An 18,076-nucleotide genomic window follows, 5' to 3' on the forward strand; every position below is an offset into this window, starting at 1 on the left:
TGAATTGAGAAATATCCTGAAGAGCACTCATCAAATAAAATTCTGTCGTTGGAATTACTTTGAGAATTATTCCATGACCGATGTTTGGCATTAAAGTCACCAATGACAAAATATTTTGACTTATTGCGAGTCAATTTTCGCAAGTCTGTTTGGAGCACATTAACTTGCTGTTCAGAGCACTGAAAAGGCAAATAGGCAGCTATGAAAGTATATTTACCAAGCTGTGTGTCAACTGAAACACCTAAAGTTTCAAAAACTTTAGTTTCAAATGACGAAAACAGTTGATGTTTTATACGCCTATGAATGATGATTGCAACTCCCCCACATGCCCCATCAGGTCGATCATTACGATAAACAAAAAAGTTAGGATCTCTTTTGAGTGTAGATCCAGGTTTCAAATACGTTTCAGTAATAACTGCTATATGCACGTTATTAGCTGTAAGAAAATTAATCAGCTCGTCCTCTTTACCATGCAGAGAACGAGCATTCCAATTTAAAATATTTAAATCAAGCGTGTGCCAGAATAAGAGGGTAAGTCGCATGATCGATTTCTCTTCATCGATCCTCTCTTCTGTGAATAAAGGTGACAAGATGCGGGTTTGTTAGTATTTTTTCAATTTAGGACGCTAAGCAGCGATGCAATCTTTAACCGAAAGAACAAATTTCTTTCTCATAAAAACGATGAAGAGTGTGATTTTCGAAGGTGTTAAGTTTACCACCAGAGTATGCGACTGTCAGACGTTGTTTCTAACTTTGAAGTAAGGTACACCGGGGCTAGTGGAAATGGCTGGGGTAAGACGAAATGGCCAAGTATCATAGGGAAATTTAATGATTATCAAAACAAGATTGATGACAGAAACATTAAGTTAACATATGGACCAAACTTTTAGAGAAGAAGAATCTGTTAACTTTAATTTGTATCCTATGCTAAACTTTGCATTTCGATTTGCTCCACCCGTTTTAACTTGCCCCGGTGTACTTTAACAAAACCTTTAAACTTCTTTTCTTCATTATTATATTTAGGGCAGTAAAAAAATACGACAAAAATTGTTCTAAATAGCGAAGTTATGTCAAAATATACTACAGTAATAAGAAATTGCATTAAAATTTGATTTAATTCTGGTGATATCCGAAGGAAATCTTTCTTCCTGATAAAAGAAATTTTCTAGAGTAAAAGCCGTGAGAATACTCATAACTAATGTCAGGAGTGGTAACTGGAATAATTCTGGACAAACATTTCAAAAGGTCACATCGACATTGGTAAACATTGGCTTTGCAAGGCGCTCTTGAGCCCAATTCAACTCGATCACGCTCACCAATACCACTATCAGGAAGAGCTAACACCAATCTTTCTGATAGTGGTGTTAGTTTGCGTGGGCGGGCCAAAAAGGGCTCAACAGCAACGTTTCTGAAAAATGGCTTAAGACCTTTTGGGCCCTTTTCAAATGTTTGTCCAGAATTCGAGAAAGGAAGAATTCTCGAAAACTTATTCAACTAGTCTCAAGTCTTTCTGACTTGATCGATTACTTTTCTAGTGAACAAACTTACTTAATCGATACTTACTACGTGTTTCGCAGACGAAATTCCACACGTTCCGCTCTTACCCAACTAGATTTGTCACTTTTACAATGTTTTATTCCGAAATCACAAAACGGCATAAGTAAGAATTTTAACTTTCGCAACCCAACCGCTACTTTTACTGCTCTGTTGTATGGAGTGACTTAACCACGAATCAAAACAAAACACTAGTTGAGCCGATTTTACGCTGGTTGAAAAACGTCGAAAGTAACGGAAAAACGTCGAATGAAACGGCTTATCATTTTGTTACAATTATTTTTGTGGAAAATAATAGAAACTACTTAGTTTTTGAACGCTGATTGTATGCAAAACTTAAGCGATGTACACGGTGATAAATGTTAAAAAGGTGATTCATTTAAAACAGTTTAAAAAGACATGTTGTGATTCTTCCTAAATAATTTTCTCAAAACCGTTTGAAAGTTACTTACGTTGATTTGAAAAAGTAATCGAGAATTCGCAAAAAATAAATCAGTGGAAAAATCGCTTAAAAAATTCCAATTAGATTATCTGAAATCATTTCAACTTCCAGGAAAGCATATAAAGAATTGGTAAAGTAATTCCTTGATGAATTAAGCCTGATTCGCTGCTGACAAGTAATTTCTTGGCCTATCTTGATGCATGGGAAATTCCTGCAAGGAATCAATCAAGGAAGCGCTTTTTTCTGATCGCAGTACGCAGTTGAAAAGAAATGTCAGTTCAAACGGGAGTCGCTGTAGAAAATTTCTGCGAGGAATCGTCACGAAATTCCTTCAGCGATTCCTTTTTAGCAGCAGGCTTTACTGGAAAAATCCACACCTGAAAAAAAACTGGGATTCTCTTGATCAAAAACAAGCAAATCCTTAATTTTTTAGAATAATTAAATGACGATCTGGAATCTGTATTCTAGATCATGGATCAAAATAGCACAATCCCAGAAAAATTATTAGTAGCATGTTTTGAAATATAATGTGAGGAATTACTTAAGATGTCTTAAGAAATAAAGTTCATGTAGGGAACCGGATCCTATTCTTGGCAAATTCGATTCACTTCGGATTTTTTTTTTTTTCGAAAATTACTGAGCTCATATTTGGCCACAATATACGTCGCATTGAAGTGCTTCTGATTGAAAAGTTTCAGACAATTCTGCCGGGAATAACCCCCATGCCAAAGTGAGTCATGGAAGTCCAAATAGCTCTGCACCCTATTTTACGATACAATTTCAAAAGTTTTCAAGGGATTCCAGATCGCATAGAAAGTCAAGTTGTATTTCCTGAAAGAGTTTTACAATGATTGACTGAATTATGTATGGGGTAAAACATTTCCTGAAGGTTTTCATATCTGCAAATAAAGAATAAAATAATATGTTAATCAGTCCACAGTCCAAGAGGTCTATCTCCTCTGCGCCTACGGCAACCAGTATTTATAACCCAGAAATCATTTAGGTACTAACAAGTCAATGATACCGTTTTGATTCATATTACGGACAGCTTCTTATTCCGGACACTCTACTTTGTATGGGAAACATTTCACACGAAACGTTTCAATTTTTGCCGTTCAAAAGTTCACTTTTTCGAGGCTCGTTTCAATAAGCTATTTCCATAAATATCTATGCAAAATTATAATGCCCAACTGCCATAGACGTCTCTTTAGTGGTTTAACGATTTCAATTGATGATTTGACCTTTCTAACTATGATTTTCATGAGCTGTCCGGAATTCGAATCAATGTGTCCGGAATATGAGGCAAAAGTGAGGAAGCGTCCGGAATAAGAATCATCAAAAGGCCATACATTTCGATTTATTTTAAATTATTCAAGTAGCGGAAGCGTATTCTTTACCAACCATTCGAAAGTTAAAGGTTTCCGGCGCTCGATAACGTTGAGGAATCATACAGAATTATTTATTATGTATGCTCTATGCTGTGTTATACCGTTTTGATTCGAATGCCGGACAGCTTCAAATTCCGGACACTCTACTTTGTATGGGAAAGATTTCACTCGAAATGTTTCAAAATGTGCCGTCTAAAAGTTCCCAATTTGAAAGATGATTTTTATAAACATTTTACATAGCAATCCATGAAAGTTTACAATCTTCAACTAGTTTTGACGTCTTTCTAATGGTTTAGTGCGTTAAATCAATTATTCGACTATTCTAATTGTGTTTTTCAAGAGCTGTCCGGAATTCGAATCAAAGTGTCCGGAATATGAAGCAAAAGTGTGGTTGTGTCCGGAATAAAAATCATGAAGAGGTCGAACATTTTTATTGATTAAAGTGAATTAAAGATGTGAAATCCGAATCTTCACCCACCATTCGAAATTTAAGTGTTTGCAAGGCCTGATTACGCCAAAGTTTTGTACAGAACGATTCAATTTACATGTGTTTCAATTAGTTGTACTTCACTGAAGCCTTAAGTGTCCGTAATATGAATCAAAACGGTACTATCCTGAGGTCTTAAGTGTCCGTAATATGAATCAAAACGGTACCAGAATCATAAGGTAGAATAAAGAATACCGCTCGAGTTAGGTAGACATAACAAACGTAAGAATGGGTAAAACATTTCCTGAAGGTAACGGTATAAGTGGTTTACTTAATCTTATACATAGTTGAAATAATCTTTTGCTAATTGAATGTAAGTTTATTTCAAAACAGTTTTCGTTAGATTTCAATAAGAAATCTTACAACGTTTTATCCAACAATTTCATTACGGGATCTTTCATTATTTCTCCGGATATTATCGAAGGTTTTTCCAAAACGGCTAGTTTGAACATCTTTCGATATTTGTTTGAGTTATTCGTGTATGATTTACGTAAGGTACTGTCCACAAATTACGTAACGCTCTAGCGGGAGGGGGAGAGTACGCTCAAGCGTTACGGCTCACAAAAATTTTAAATTTTTCATACAAAAAGCGTTACGGGGGAGGGGGTCAAACAATTTCAGTTTTAACGTTACGTCGTAATAAATGGATGCTGCCTTATGGAATTTTCTTACAGATTTCTTAAAAACAAATCTGTTGATCAGTTGAGATGTCTTCTAGAATTCCTTCAGTGATTATCCTACATATAAAACTCTAAAAATCCTACATCAATATCTTCAGAAATTCCATGAAAGATTCTTCAAAAATATTCTTCCTAGTATCATTCCGTTATTTCACTCTTTTGAGAACTCGTACTAGACACCATACAGAAGTTCCTCTAAGGAATCAAGTAGCTCCTTCAGATTTCTTCCTCATGAGTTATGCAGAAGCTTCTTCTAGGATTCCATAAGATCTTTCAGTAATTTTCCTAGAATAAATCCGGTTCTTGAATGCTTTGTTTGCAAAAATTTCTTTAGGCGTACCTTTTTAAATTTAGCCAGAGTTAATTTCCAGAACTATCTCTCGAAATCCCTGCAAGTCTTTTTTTTTTCAGCAGAGTCAAAAAATCCAGCATATTAACTGAACTTATTGGAATTGCATCCGAATATTACAAAATAAATTAATTTATTTTCTGATGATTCCGCGCGATATCTTCAAGATAATTCTCCAGTCTTCAAATGAATCCTGATGATATCCACCTGTTTTTTTTTTTCCAAACTCTTCCAGGGATTCATCAAGTAATTTGTATGGGGCTTCTCAAGGACTCTTTAGTAATCTTTAGTAATCTCAAGTAATCTTTTGTATTACATCAATAATTTTTACGGCAAATCTTCCGAGTACTTTTTCTGGATAGCTATGAAAAAATCTAGTGATTCCTGCAAGATTTTCTTCAGGGATTTTTACAATAAATTATTTACAAATGATCTCTCAAGAATTGATTTATTTATCAGTTATTTCACCATAAGTACATGGTTACTTCCATAAATTCTTGAAGAGAATCCTTTAACAATCCAGGGGTGTTTTCAACGATTTTTTTTAGGAATTTTTAAAGCAAATCTCCCACATTTCAGTGAATTCGTCTTCGATTTCAATTATAATTCCGTCAAGAATGGTCTCATAAAGACGTTTCGCTTAAGGTATAATCCTATTTATGCCAAACGTCCACTATGCGAAACGATCTCTCGTTAGGTGTTGTTGGAGAATTGGTTTACCAGGAAATTCTTGTGAATGTGTCACAGATATTTCTCGTGCAGTAAAAATAGCAAAACATTAAGTAAACTCTAGATAACGCTAAAGAATGACACGCCGCACCAGGATCCGGAAGTATTACTCACAGGAAATGTTCGGACATAAAACCAGTGTTGCCACAGTGTTTCACTTTTTCCAACTGTTTGTATTGTTTGTCTCATTTCAGTTTAGTTTAAATTAATTTGTCACTATACCTTGTTGCTTTTTTTGCGTAATAGCTTACACGGGCGTTGGATGTCTGTTGTTTTCCTATTACTTCTTCATTCTAAACTTCGCTAGCCACTTAAGCGCAGTTTCTTTTGTGTTTTGTGAGTTTCTTCTTCTCTCTTCTACATCATCCTTCGCGTGTTTCCCATTTAAAATACATAGTAGCTATATATCATTACAGTTATCGAATACTCTCTTTCGCTAGCTCCCTTCTCCACTACTCTGCGCGCGGTATTATCCGTTCCTTAACAGCGGATTGTTCGCCGGGTTTTCTTGAACTGTTCTCACATTTCTGCGCTGTCATCTGAATTTTATTAGTTTTTCTTTACACCTAACAGATTTATCCTTTTTGGGGTTTTCCCACACCGGAGGAATATCGCACTTCTCGCGTCTATGGGGAGTATCGGAATCATAGTTCTGTAGGTTATTGCATTGTAGTTTTTTTCAAGGGTTTCGTCAAACAGTTCTTTTCGTCCCACTTCTTGCACAAGAATATAGAACCTTTTAAATTTTTGATTTTCACTAAAAACTAGGAAAATAAACATCGTCCAGAAGGGTGGCCGGGGAAGCTGTTCACCGACTGTTGGACATATCAGGCCAGTGGGCGGATCCCCGCCGGTCCTCTTCCATCCGTAAGCACCACAGTTATTCTTTTTATTACAATTATTTTTTAATAACTAATAATATATTTCTTTATTTAGTTGGTTAGCTCTCGCCACTGAACTTGGGGGGAATTGATGCAAATGCAATCGTTTCCGACGATACAACTGTTTGTTTCTGGGTTTATGAGTTTTCTGAGTGTTTTTTGTTTTGTTTGTTAGCTCTGTATCTTTTTCATTTTATTGAAGAAGTAAAACTTATTCGATCGGGTTCCATCTTCCTCCACGTTACGCTCTCGTTATGCGACTTTTATTCTGTTTTTATACACTTTGGGTATATTTTTTATGATTATAATTACAATATTTACAATGTTCAGCTTCACTCGAGTTTCCGCCCTCTTTCTACTAACGGCGACTTCGCATTTATGGTCTACCCCTCTCGGTTTTCTACCTTTTTGTCTCAATAAAAATACAAAAATATTTGCCTCTTGTGTTTTTGCGCCGAGTGTCTTCCCCAAAATTCGGCTAACTCCTCCTCGAACTACTGGGCTTCCCGTATAACTTTGTTTCGATCTAATTCTGCCTGGTTGCCTAATGCGGAAACTAAATATCTGCATTTTGATTTTTGCCATCAACATTTGTCCGCTTTTTGTTGCGGATTTGTAGTGTTTCACTCAGTTTAAAAAGCGCAAACAATGGTCTTATCCACTGGTGTACTAAACTTACTCGGTCGAAGAATTTTGACACTAGAGCGGGTCCAGATCACGTGGCGATCATACGGGAGCGTGCCCCGCTCAAGTGTCACAATTCTCAGACGGAGTGAATTTAGTACACTGATGGATTAGACCATATAAATATTTTCAATCTGATCTGGTCTAATTTGGCCTACTGCTCTGAATCGTCTAGCTTAAAATAACGATCTGAATCTGATATTGTAAATTTTGCTTCCTATCGGACGCGACGATTTGTAATCGTCGCCGGTGAAACCGTCGCCAAAATCGTCGCCAGCCAAGCAACCGCTGTGAATTTGACGTTTCAACAGTCTTGCCAACACAAAGGCAAATCACCTCCTTTGATTTGTTTGCTGGCGACGATTCTTTCAGTCTATTCAAAAGTTGGCGGCGCGTTTTGTTGCGAATGAAACAGACAATAAGTGCTTCCATTGTTCTGTGTTGAAAGAGTGACAGGAATTTTTGTTTGTTTTAGTACTTTTATTTTCTCGAACGGACGTAAACAAGCTTGATCTAGTTTCTTTCTGTTAGGTTTGTTTTATTTTTCGTGCGATACTCATACGCATAGATCACCACGGTTGACAATCGATTTATATGAATGAGGGCGTTACCATGACGACGACGGCGACTTGATGGTATTCAGGTAGTCGGAGCGACGATTACCTACGACTACTACGATACGATGGGTGCCGAGAAAGAGCAAAAGAGCGTGACGAAAGGAAAAAAAATGAGCAAAACATCGTCTCTCGAAGCGTTTGCTTCCAAGCGGATCACGCAAGCGTCGGTGGTGTAATGGTCAGCATAGTTGCCTTCCAAGCAGTTGATCCGGGTTCGATTCCCGGCCGACGCAGGATGCTTTTTTGCGGGCGTAAATGTCGGCCTAATTGAACATTAAGGCAAAGTGAAATGCTTACTTTTATAGAAGATTGATTTAGTTTTCGTGGTTGTGTATTTAAAGATATTCCTCATCCTTACATAAAAATCATCATGCTTTACATCAAAATCACATTGATCTGAAGACTTTTACGAGATCCTTAGAATCTTACAAATTTCAACGAGAATATCAAAGATTTTACGATTTGAGACGTTCTTAGAATGACAAAGAAACAGCCTCCACACTCAAGAAAACAGCTCCCTGGAATACATGTGCAGTTGCACATACCTGGTTCGATTTAGCTATTTCATTATTTCCATTTGTATAATATAAGCAGTATATCATTAGCGAATATCTTACATTTGTGTGGCTCTTATATATCATTTGAGTCACATTTAACGTATGTGCAAGCTTTATACCGTTCCAAAGCACATTGCGTAAACAAAAATGGCAGCTGGAAGGAACGTTTTTCGCAGTTTCGCTCTGGAGTTGTGATTACCAGGAGGGTCCTTAACTGCAATAGAATGTATATGACGTTAAAATGGAGAACATAGAGGATATGAATCGAAGAAAGTGTTGTGGTACCGGAAAAGGTAGCCAGCAACAATGCTACATGAAACGACACAACCAAGTAGACAATCATCACCTGATGACGATTGTCTGCCTGACTATATCGGTTGTACAGCTATCTTTTCCGGTACCACAATATTTAATATATTATTTCATCGGAATCACTAACAAATTCCAACTTTTTAAAAGTTAGTAGTGATTTTATGTGTATCTTAAATGCATTCGACAAAAGTGAAACATGAAATGTATGTGTTAGGTCCATTGATTACATTTGAGTTAATCATGCTTTCAATGAAAAGAAACTTTGGCGATAGTGTATTTACTACGCACATACTCTCCATGTGCAAACCCCCATTGCAAAAATCCATGTAGGTTAGCACATGAATCAAATGGGAACTTTATCTTGAGTGCAGCGAAGATCTGAAGAGATCCTTCAAAGAAAATTTAGAGAAACCTACATACGAAACTCGGTGGAATAATTTCCACCGAAAAAAAAAGAGTAAGTCTCTTATAACAATGAAAGCTCGGAAGATTTTCCATAGACATCGGGAGATTTGGATATCCGGAGATATTCCTCAGATACTACCCCAAAAATGTCTAGAGTGATTCTCAACCAAAAGTCGGATGATTTCCTACTAAAGTTTGAGTGAATCGGAAAGAATCTCTTACTACAATATGAAAAGATTCTTTTCTCTTTAATGAATGTTCGAAGATTCTTTTACGAAAATATGAACAGGTTCTTCAATCGCAATCTAGAATGAGCAGAATTCTGGGGATATTTCCCTATAAGAATCTTGGGTGATTTGGAGAAATTCTTTTGGGAGAATCGGGAGAGAATCTCGTGGAGGGACTTATAGAGTTTCTCCCACGGGAACCTGAAGAGATTCTTCTACTGGAATCTGGAAACGTTCTCCTACAGGAATTTGGAAGGACTTTCCAACGGGAATCTGGAAGGATTCTCCTTCAGGAATTTGGAGAGTTTCTCCTAAGTGAATCTGGATAGATTCTCGCACGGGAGTCCGAAATGATATTCCTACAGAAATCGCAAGCGATTTTCCTACATGTGAGAATCTGGACATAATCTCGTGGGGGACTTGGAGAGATTCTTCTACGGGAACCTGGAGAGATTATCCAGCGGCAATCTGGAGAGATTCTGCGTCTGGAAACGTTCCCCTATAGGCATTTGGAGAGATTCTCCTACGAGGATCGGCCAAGACTCTCCTATGGGAATCTGGATATATTCTCTTGCGGAAATATGAAGGGATCCTCCTATGGGAGTCTGGAGAGATTCTCTTAAGTGAATCTGGATAGATTGTCCTACGAGAATCCGAAATGATATTCCTACGGAAATCTGAAGCAATTTTCCTACATGAGAATCTGGAGAGAATCTCGTGGAGGGACTTGGAGAGATTCCCTTACGGTAACCTGGAGAGATTTTCCAGCGGGAACCTGGAAAGATTCTCCTACGGAAATCTGGATATACTAACTTGCGAAGATCTGAAGGGATCTTCCCATGGGAATCTGAACAGATTCTTTTACGTGAATCTGGATAGATTCTCCTACGGGAATCCTAAATGGATTTCCTACGGAATTCTCAAGCGATTCTTCTACCGGTCTCTGAACGAACTCCTACAAAGAACTGTAGCGATTGTCCTACGCAAATTCGGACATATTCTCCTACGGAAATCTGAAGCGATTCGGCCACGGAAATGTAAAGAGGTTGCCCAAAAGAAATCTGAAGAGATTTTGTAGCCGAAATCTGATAAGATTGTCAATCGGAAATCAGGAGAAATTTTCCTGCGGAAATTATGAGAGGTCCGGAGAGATCCCAACAAACATTTTTATCAATTATTCAGCTTGTAGCTCTCCTACAGGAATTTGAAGATATATTCCTACGGGAATCTGAAGAGATTCTCTTGTGAGAATCTGAATAGATTCTTCTGTGAGAATTAGAAGAAATTCTCCTGCAGGAATCTGAAGAGATTCTCCTACAAGAATCTGAAGAGATTCTCTTAAGAGAATCTGAAGAGATTCTCCTACAGGAATCTGGACAGATTCTCATGCGAGAATCTAAAAGGATTTTTCTACGGGAATCTGAAGATAGTTTCCTACGAGAAACTGAAGAAATTCTCCTGCAAGAATCAGAAGAAATTCTCTTGCGGGAATCAGAAGAGATTCTCATGCGGGAATCAGAAGAAATTCTCTTAAGGAAATCTGAAGAGATTCTCCTACGGGAATCTGAAAACATATCATGAATCTGAAGCTATTCTCTTATGAGAATCTGCAGATTCTTTTACGGGAATCTGAAGAGAATCTCTTATGGGAATCTGAAGAGATTCTCATGTGGGAATCAGAAAAGATTCTCTTAAGGGAATCTGACGAGATTCTTCTGCGAGAATCCAAAGAGATTCTCATACGAGAATCTGAAGAGATTTTTCTACGGCAATCTGAAGAGAGTTTCCTACAAGAAACTGAAGAGATTATCCTGCGAGAATCAGAAGAGTTTCTCTTGCGGGAATCAGAAGATTCTCATGCGGGAATCAGAAGAGATTCTCTTAGGGGAATCTGAAGAGATTCTCCTATGGGAATCTGAAAACATATTATGAATTTGAAGCTATTCTCTTATGATAATTTGCAGAGATTCTCCTACGGGAATCTGAAGAGAGTCTCCTATGGGAACCTGAAGAGATTCTTCTGCGGGAATCAGAAGAGATTCTCAAGTGGGAATCAGAATCTGAAGAGATTCTCCTACGGGAATCTGAACAGATTCTCATGCGAGAATCTGAAGAGATTTTTCTACGGGAATCTGAATATAGTTTCCTACGATAAACTGAAGAGATTCTCCTGCGAGAATCAGAAGAAATTCTCTTGCGGGAATCAGAAGTGATTCTCATGCGGGAATTTGAAAACATATAATGAATCTGAAGCTATTCTCTTATGAGAATCTGCAGAGATTCTTTTACGGGAATCTGGAGAGAGTCTCTTAAGGGAATCCAAAGAGATTCTATTACGAGAATTCAAAGAAATTCTCCTACGGGAATCTGGACAGATTCTCATACGAGAATCTGAAGATATTTTTCTACGGGAACCTGAAGAGAGTTTCCTACGAGAACTGAAGAGATTCTTCTGCGAAAATCAGAAGAGATTCTCATGCGGGAATCAGAAGAGATTCTCATGCAAAAATCAGAGAGGAATCTGAAAAGATTCTCCTACGGGAATCTCAAAACATATTATGAATCTGAAGAATCTGAAAATATATTATGAATCTGAAGCTATTGAATAGATTCTCTCTTATGTGAATATTTTCAGATTCTTCTACGGGAATCTGAAAACATATTATGAAGCTATTCTCTTACGAGAATCTTCAGAGAGAGAAGAGATTCTCATACGGGAATCTGAAAAGATTCCCCTACGGTGATCTGTAGGGGTTGCTCAACAGAGACCTTAGGAGGTTTTTCAACGTATATCAGAAGAGTTTCTTTAGCGGAAATCAGTAGGAATTCTCCAACGAAATTCATACGAGGTTCAGAGAAATGTTCTTCTACCAGAATTTGAAGAGATTGTACTACAACAATCTGTTGAGTTGCTCGTATGGAGATCTGTAGATTCTCCTATAGGAATTTGATACACTCTCCTGTTGAAAGCTGGAGAGATTCTCTCACGGGAATCAGAAGCGATTTTTCTACGAGAATCTCTACAGGAATCTGTTGGAATACTTCTACGGAGATCTTGAAAGATTCTCCAATTGAACACTGGAGAGATTTTCCTCTAGGAAACTGGAGGGATTCTCTTACGGGAATCCGGGAAGATTCCTCCAAGTGAAGAAATTCTCCAACGGGAACATGAAAAGGATCACCTAGAATAATTTGGAAAGATTCTCCTATGGAAATCTCGATTACGGGAATTCATACGGTAGTAGCTTTTTCTACGAAAATCTAGAGATTTCCTAATGAAAAGTAAGGAGAAGAAATCATGAGAGATACTTTTGGAGAGATTCGCCTATCGTCGTTCATAAATATTCTTATTTTGCTAATCTAAAAAAAATCTTTCAAGAAAATTTTGAAAAAATAAATCCTTTACAATCTGGAGCAATTCTCATGTGGAAATAGGAAGTATTTATTTAAGAAAACGCAGCATCATCTCCATTGAAATCTGAAGATTCTGTTTCAGCAATCTAGGCAAATTCTCCTATTGAAATCTGACAAAATACTGCTGTGTGAATTACGAGAGAATCTCTTATGTTCGAAAATCTAAAGAGGTTAGCCCATGGAAATCTTTACAATTTTTATACGGCTGTAAAGATTCTTTAACGAAGTATGCAGTGAAGCCCCACAGAAGAATTCGGGAGATTCTCTACGGGAATTATGAGAAATTTTCCATTGGAAGTTTGAACATGCTGGATAGTCTTGAGTAAAGTTCCATTGAAATCTCCAATTGAAATTTAGATACACTCCAACTCTTGATGATTTAAATTTTCGAAGAATCTCCCACCGAAATGTATAAGAAAACAGATACACTGAAAATGGAGAGATTATCTCACTTTTTTTTGGAGATTTTTCTACCAGAAACCAGAAAGATTCTCGTATCGCTTTTTTCGGCATGAATTTAAAGAAATTCTTTTACGCGAGTCTGAAGAGATTTGATTACGACAACTTGGAGTAAATTCTTCCACGAGAATCTGGAGAGATTCTCCTATGAAGGTATGGAGTAGTAGGGTCCTGAATAAAAACTAATTGGGGCTCAACTTTTTAGCACTGAGGTTGTTCCTATCTGACATTAAGGAAGGGACACGGAAAACAAAATACACCCAAAATTTGAGTTTAAAGTAAGGGATGTGACAAAGCGTTTGTACTAAAACTAGGACAGAGCTTTAAGACTCCATTTGTACCAGAACTTGAGAGATTTGAAATTTGAAGTTTTTTTTTTAATGGAGAGTTTAATTATTCGTGTCGTCGTCATGGATTTCTAGCAGAGATTCTCTGGACTAAACTCTGAATGTTGGATCTATACTTGCATACTGTAATAGCAAACCGAAAATGCACTTGGCAGAAAATTTGGAGAGACTCGTGTGTATTGTATGTCGTTGTTGGGCTGAGCGTGTGTCTTTTCTATATTCTACATGGTTCTTGGTGGCCTTGATGTTTACGGAGTATGTGTAAAGTATGTGACGACAGTTAAGTTATACAATCTACGATGACAAGGTTGTAAACCGAATCGATATGTGCGGATGATGGTGATTACGACTATACATTAGATAGTGGACCGTTCCGTTAAACCTTAGTTCCATACACTGCGATATTTTCGAAGGATAATTGTTTCAACTCTCATGTCTAATGTACTAAAATTAAACTTTTTTCCGTTTTGTGAGTAGATCAATCATGTTATTACAAAAAAACTTTCACAACCATGTTTTAAAAAGAATCAACCAAACATTTTTCTGATCAAATTATTGGAAAATTGGTTCAACTATATACATATTTTGTTGTCAACAAGGATATGTTTGATTCAAACGTAACATACAAATAAATTATCATATTATTAGATGGGATAAGAAAAAAAATCCCATCTTTCAAAAAAAAAAAAGGAAATCAAAAACTTGTAAGAAAAGAACATGAGACTCCTAAAATATTTGATAAACTTTGCTTTTTGTTCAATAACACGATAGAACGTGTGCTTGCTATTATTTTGGCAAATTTTCTCGTTCAAAAAACAACTACATCATAATCAAACTTCAATTTTAAAAATGGGTCCAAATTTGAACACTTTTGATCATGTTTGACGTTCACTTACTCGAATAAAACGCCACAGGGGCTCAACTTTTTAACACTGGGGTTGTTCCTCTATGACATTTGGGAAGGGACACGGAAAACAAAATACACCCTAAATTTGAGTTTAAGCCAAGGGGTGTGCCACATCTCAAAATCCGGGAAAAATGTTTATTTTTGACTTGAACCAACGAAAAACATTTGAAAATTGAGTAAACATGTGTTTCTGGCCTAAGCGTTTGGCCCTTAAATTGGGACAGGGCTTTAGGACCCTATTTGCCTTTCGAAAAAAAAACCCATGATATGGAACTAAGGTCCGACGGACGTGATTCGGGTGAGCACGACAATTGAGGGAAGAACGCTATATGTTACACGAAATCACACGACACACGAATAGAATGCCTCAATCAGAAAAAGGGGACCAATTCGAGCGAATTTCGGAAGGTTTGGTAAAGGTCGGGGATTGGATGAATGCTTCTTTCACTTGAAATGCTTGTTGAACTACTTTAAAGAAAGGTACACGAGATAAGAGTATAAATATATAGAGCTCTCTGGTTAGTGATGGTAACAACAATAGTGGAATAAGGTGCAACGAGATGATGATGTGGATAAATTATATGTAGGGTAGAATCACCGGTTTTGGCCATACGCCAGTTGTAGCCATAGTGCATTTTACACGGTTTTACATAGCCAATCAGCATGAAACCTTTTGTGTTCAGTAGATCACATACATTTGATAGAGCTACATTCATTTACTGGTCAAAATTAATTCAGAACATAAAAAAAACAATTCATATTCCTTATAATTTTAACTCCCATACACCTAATTTGGCCAGGGCACTCCTAATTTGGCCACTCTCATGAGAAATCAATGTAATTGGCCAATTTAGGAACCGAAGTTAAATTTCTGGCCGAAACTGGTTCCCTTGGCCTATATCGACCAAAGGGATTTTCAAAGTGAAAAAATGGTTTTAGCCCAGTTTTGATATTTTACACACATAATATGGATTGAAAGCTTGCATTTGACATATTTGTAGTTTAAATACGGCTTTCCATTTTATTTGTATTGACATTTTCTCTTAGGCGGGCCAAAACCGGTGCTTTTACCCTACCTATATGGCGTGGCCACAGTTTATCCTTAATTTGCGCAGCGTTGGATGCAAACCAAAAGCCAGATTGTGGTGCCGGTCAGAAATTTGAAAACGTTTCGATTAGCTAGTGGGTGATCTATTTATAGGAAGAGGATGTGAACTGCGGGAGAAACGCTGGTATTCAGAAAGCCTGTTAAATCACGTACAGAAAGTTTCTCAGGGTATTCTTCAGGATTGAAGAAACTCTGCTCAAAATACTATCAGAATTCTGTTTACTATTGCGAGAACTTTACAAAGGCTTAAATTTAGGATTCCGCTTAGAAGCCTTGTACAATTTTTTTGGAATTTCGTACCTAGTTTTAGAGGATATCATTTAGAGAATCTCTCCGGGATCACGTTCAGAATCCTTCATGGACTCGGTTCAGGAGAAGCTGTTAAGGATTATGAATTCTTCAGGATTTCGTTCAGAATTCTTCCAAAATTCGTTTCAGAAACCTTTCAGGATTCCCTTCCAGGGTTTGTTTTCCGGATTCGGTTCAGAATCCTTACAGGATTATGTTCAGAAGCCTTCTATGATTCAGTTCAGAAGCCTTACATGATACGGTTCAGAATCCTTTCAGAATTCGGCTCAGAAGCTTTTCAGGTTTCTGTTCAGAATCCTTACAGGATTCAATTCGTAAATCCTTACAGGATTCAGTTCAGAAGCCTTGCATGATTCGGTTCAGAATCTTCCCAGGATATGGTTCTGAACCCCTTCAGGATTTGGTCCAAAATCCTTCCAGGATTCGGTTCAAAAACCTTTCAGGATTCGGTTCAAAATCCTTACAGGAATCTGTTCAGAATTCTTCCCAGAATTAGGTTTAGATTCCAGCCAGGATTCGGTTCAGAATCCCTCCAGGATTCAATTCAGAGCTCTTCCAGGATTCAGTTCAGAATCGTTTCTGGATTCGTTCAAAATCCTTACAGAATTAGGTTCACAATTCTTCCAGAATTCGGCTCAGAATTTTCCCAGGATTCGGTTCAGAATCCTTCCAGGATTCGGTTCAAAAACCTTCCAGGATTCGCTTCAGAATTTTTCGAGGATACTATTCAGAATCCTATCTGGATTTGCTTTAGATCAGGAACCGATTCAGAATCTTCCCAGAATTAGGTTCAGATTCCTGCCAGGATTCGGTTCAGAATGCTTCCAATATTCAGTTCACAATCCCTCCAGGATTCGGTTCAAAAATCTTCCAGGATTTGGTTTAGAGCTCTTTCAGGATTCGGTTCAAAATCGTCCCTGGATTCAGTTCAAAATCTTTACAGGATTAGGTTCACAATCATTCCAGAATTCGGCTCATAATCTTTCCAAGATTCGGTTCAGAATAGTCCCTGGATTCGGTTCAAAATCCTCACAGGATTAGGTTCACAATCCTTCCAGAATTCGGCTCAGAATCTTCCCAGGATTATGTTCAAACACCTTCCAGGATTCGGTTCAGAATCCTTCCAAGATTCAGTTCAGAATCCTCCCTGGATTCGGTTTAGAATCTTTACAGGATTTGGTTCAGAATCTTCCCACAATTAGGTTTAGATTCCTACCAGGATTCGGTTCACAATCCTTCCAGGATTCAATTCAGAGCTCTTCCAGAATTCGGTTCAGAATCGTCCCTGGATTCAGTTCAAAATCCTTACAGGATTAGGTTCACAATCCTTCCAGAATTCGGCTAAGAATCTTCCCAGGATTCACTTCAGAAACCTTCCAGAATTCGGATCAAAAACCTTCCAGGATTTGGTTAAGAATCCTTCCAGGATTCTATTCAGAATCCTCCTTGGATTCTATTCAGAATCCTCCCTGGATTCGGTTCAAAGTCCTTACACGATTCGATTCACAATCCTTCCATAATTCGACTCAGAATCTTCCCAGGGTTCGGTTCAGAAATCCTCCAGAAATCCAGGTGCCAAATCAATCCAGGATTCGGTTCAAAAACCTTCCAGGATTCGGTTCAAAGTTTTTCCAGTAATCGGTTCAGAATCCTTCCTGGTTTCAGTTCAAAATCCTTCTAGTATTCGGCTCAGAACTCTTCCAGAATCTTCTTCCTTTTCAGAATCAGGATTGCATTCAGGATTCGGTTCAGCGTTCTTCCTGGATTCTATTCAGAATCCTTTCTGGTTTCAGTTCAAAATCCTTCTAGGATTCGTCTCAGAACTCTTCCAGGATTCAGTTCAGAATCTTTCCTGGATTCGGTTCAGTCGGTTAAAAATCCTTCCAGGATTTGGTTCAGATTTCTTCTGGGATTCGTTTCAAAAACTTCTCAGGATTTGGTTCAGAACCCTTCCCGGATTCTGTTTAGAATCCTTCCAGAATTCTATTCAGAATCCTCTCTGGATTCGGTTCAAAGTCCTTCCAGAATTCGGCTCAGAATCTTCACAGGATTCGGTTCAGAAACCTTCCAGGATTTGGTTCAGAATCCTTTCATGATTCGGTTCAGAATCCTTCCAGGATATGGTTCAGAATCCTTTCAGGATTTGGTTCAAACACCTTCCAGGATTCGGTTCAGAATCCTTCCAGGATTCAGTTCAGAATCTTCCCTGGATTCGGTTTA

The 18,076-nt window shown here is 37.7% G+C and overlaps 1 non-coding gene across 1 annotated transcript; it reads left to right on the top strand.

The window, feature by feature from the left end:
- The first annotated feature begins 7,972 nt into the window (after positions 1-7,972).
- Positions 7,973-8,044, top strand: Trnag-ucc. The gene has a single exon. It is a non-coding gene; the product is annotated as a tRNA-Gly (tRNA).
- Positions 8,045-18,076: the final 10,032 nt, after the last annotated feature.

The sequence above is a fragment of the Aedes aegypti genome, chromosome 1 (genome assembly GCF_002204515.2).
Source record: "Aedes aegypti strain LVP_AGWG chromosome 1, AaegL5.0 Primary Assembly, whole genome shotgun sequence".
Taxonomy (NCBI): Eukaryota; Metazoa; Arthropoda; class Insecta; order Diptera; family Culicidae; genus Aedes; species Aedes aegypti.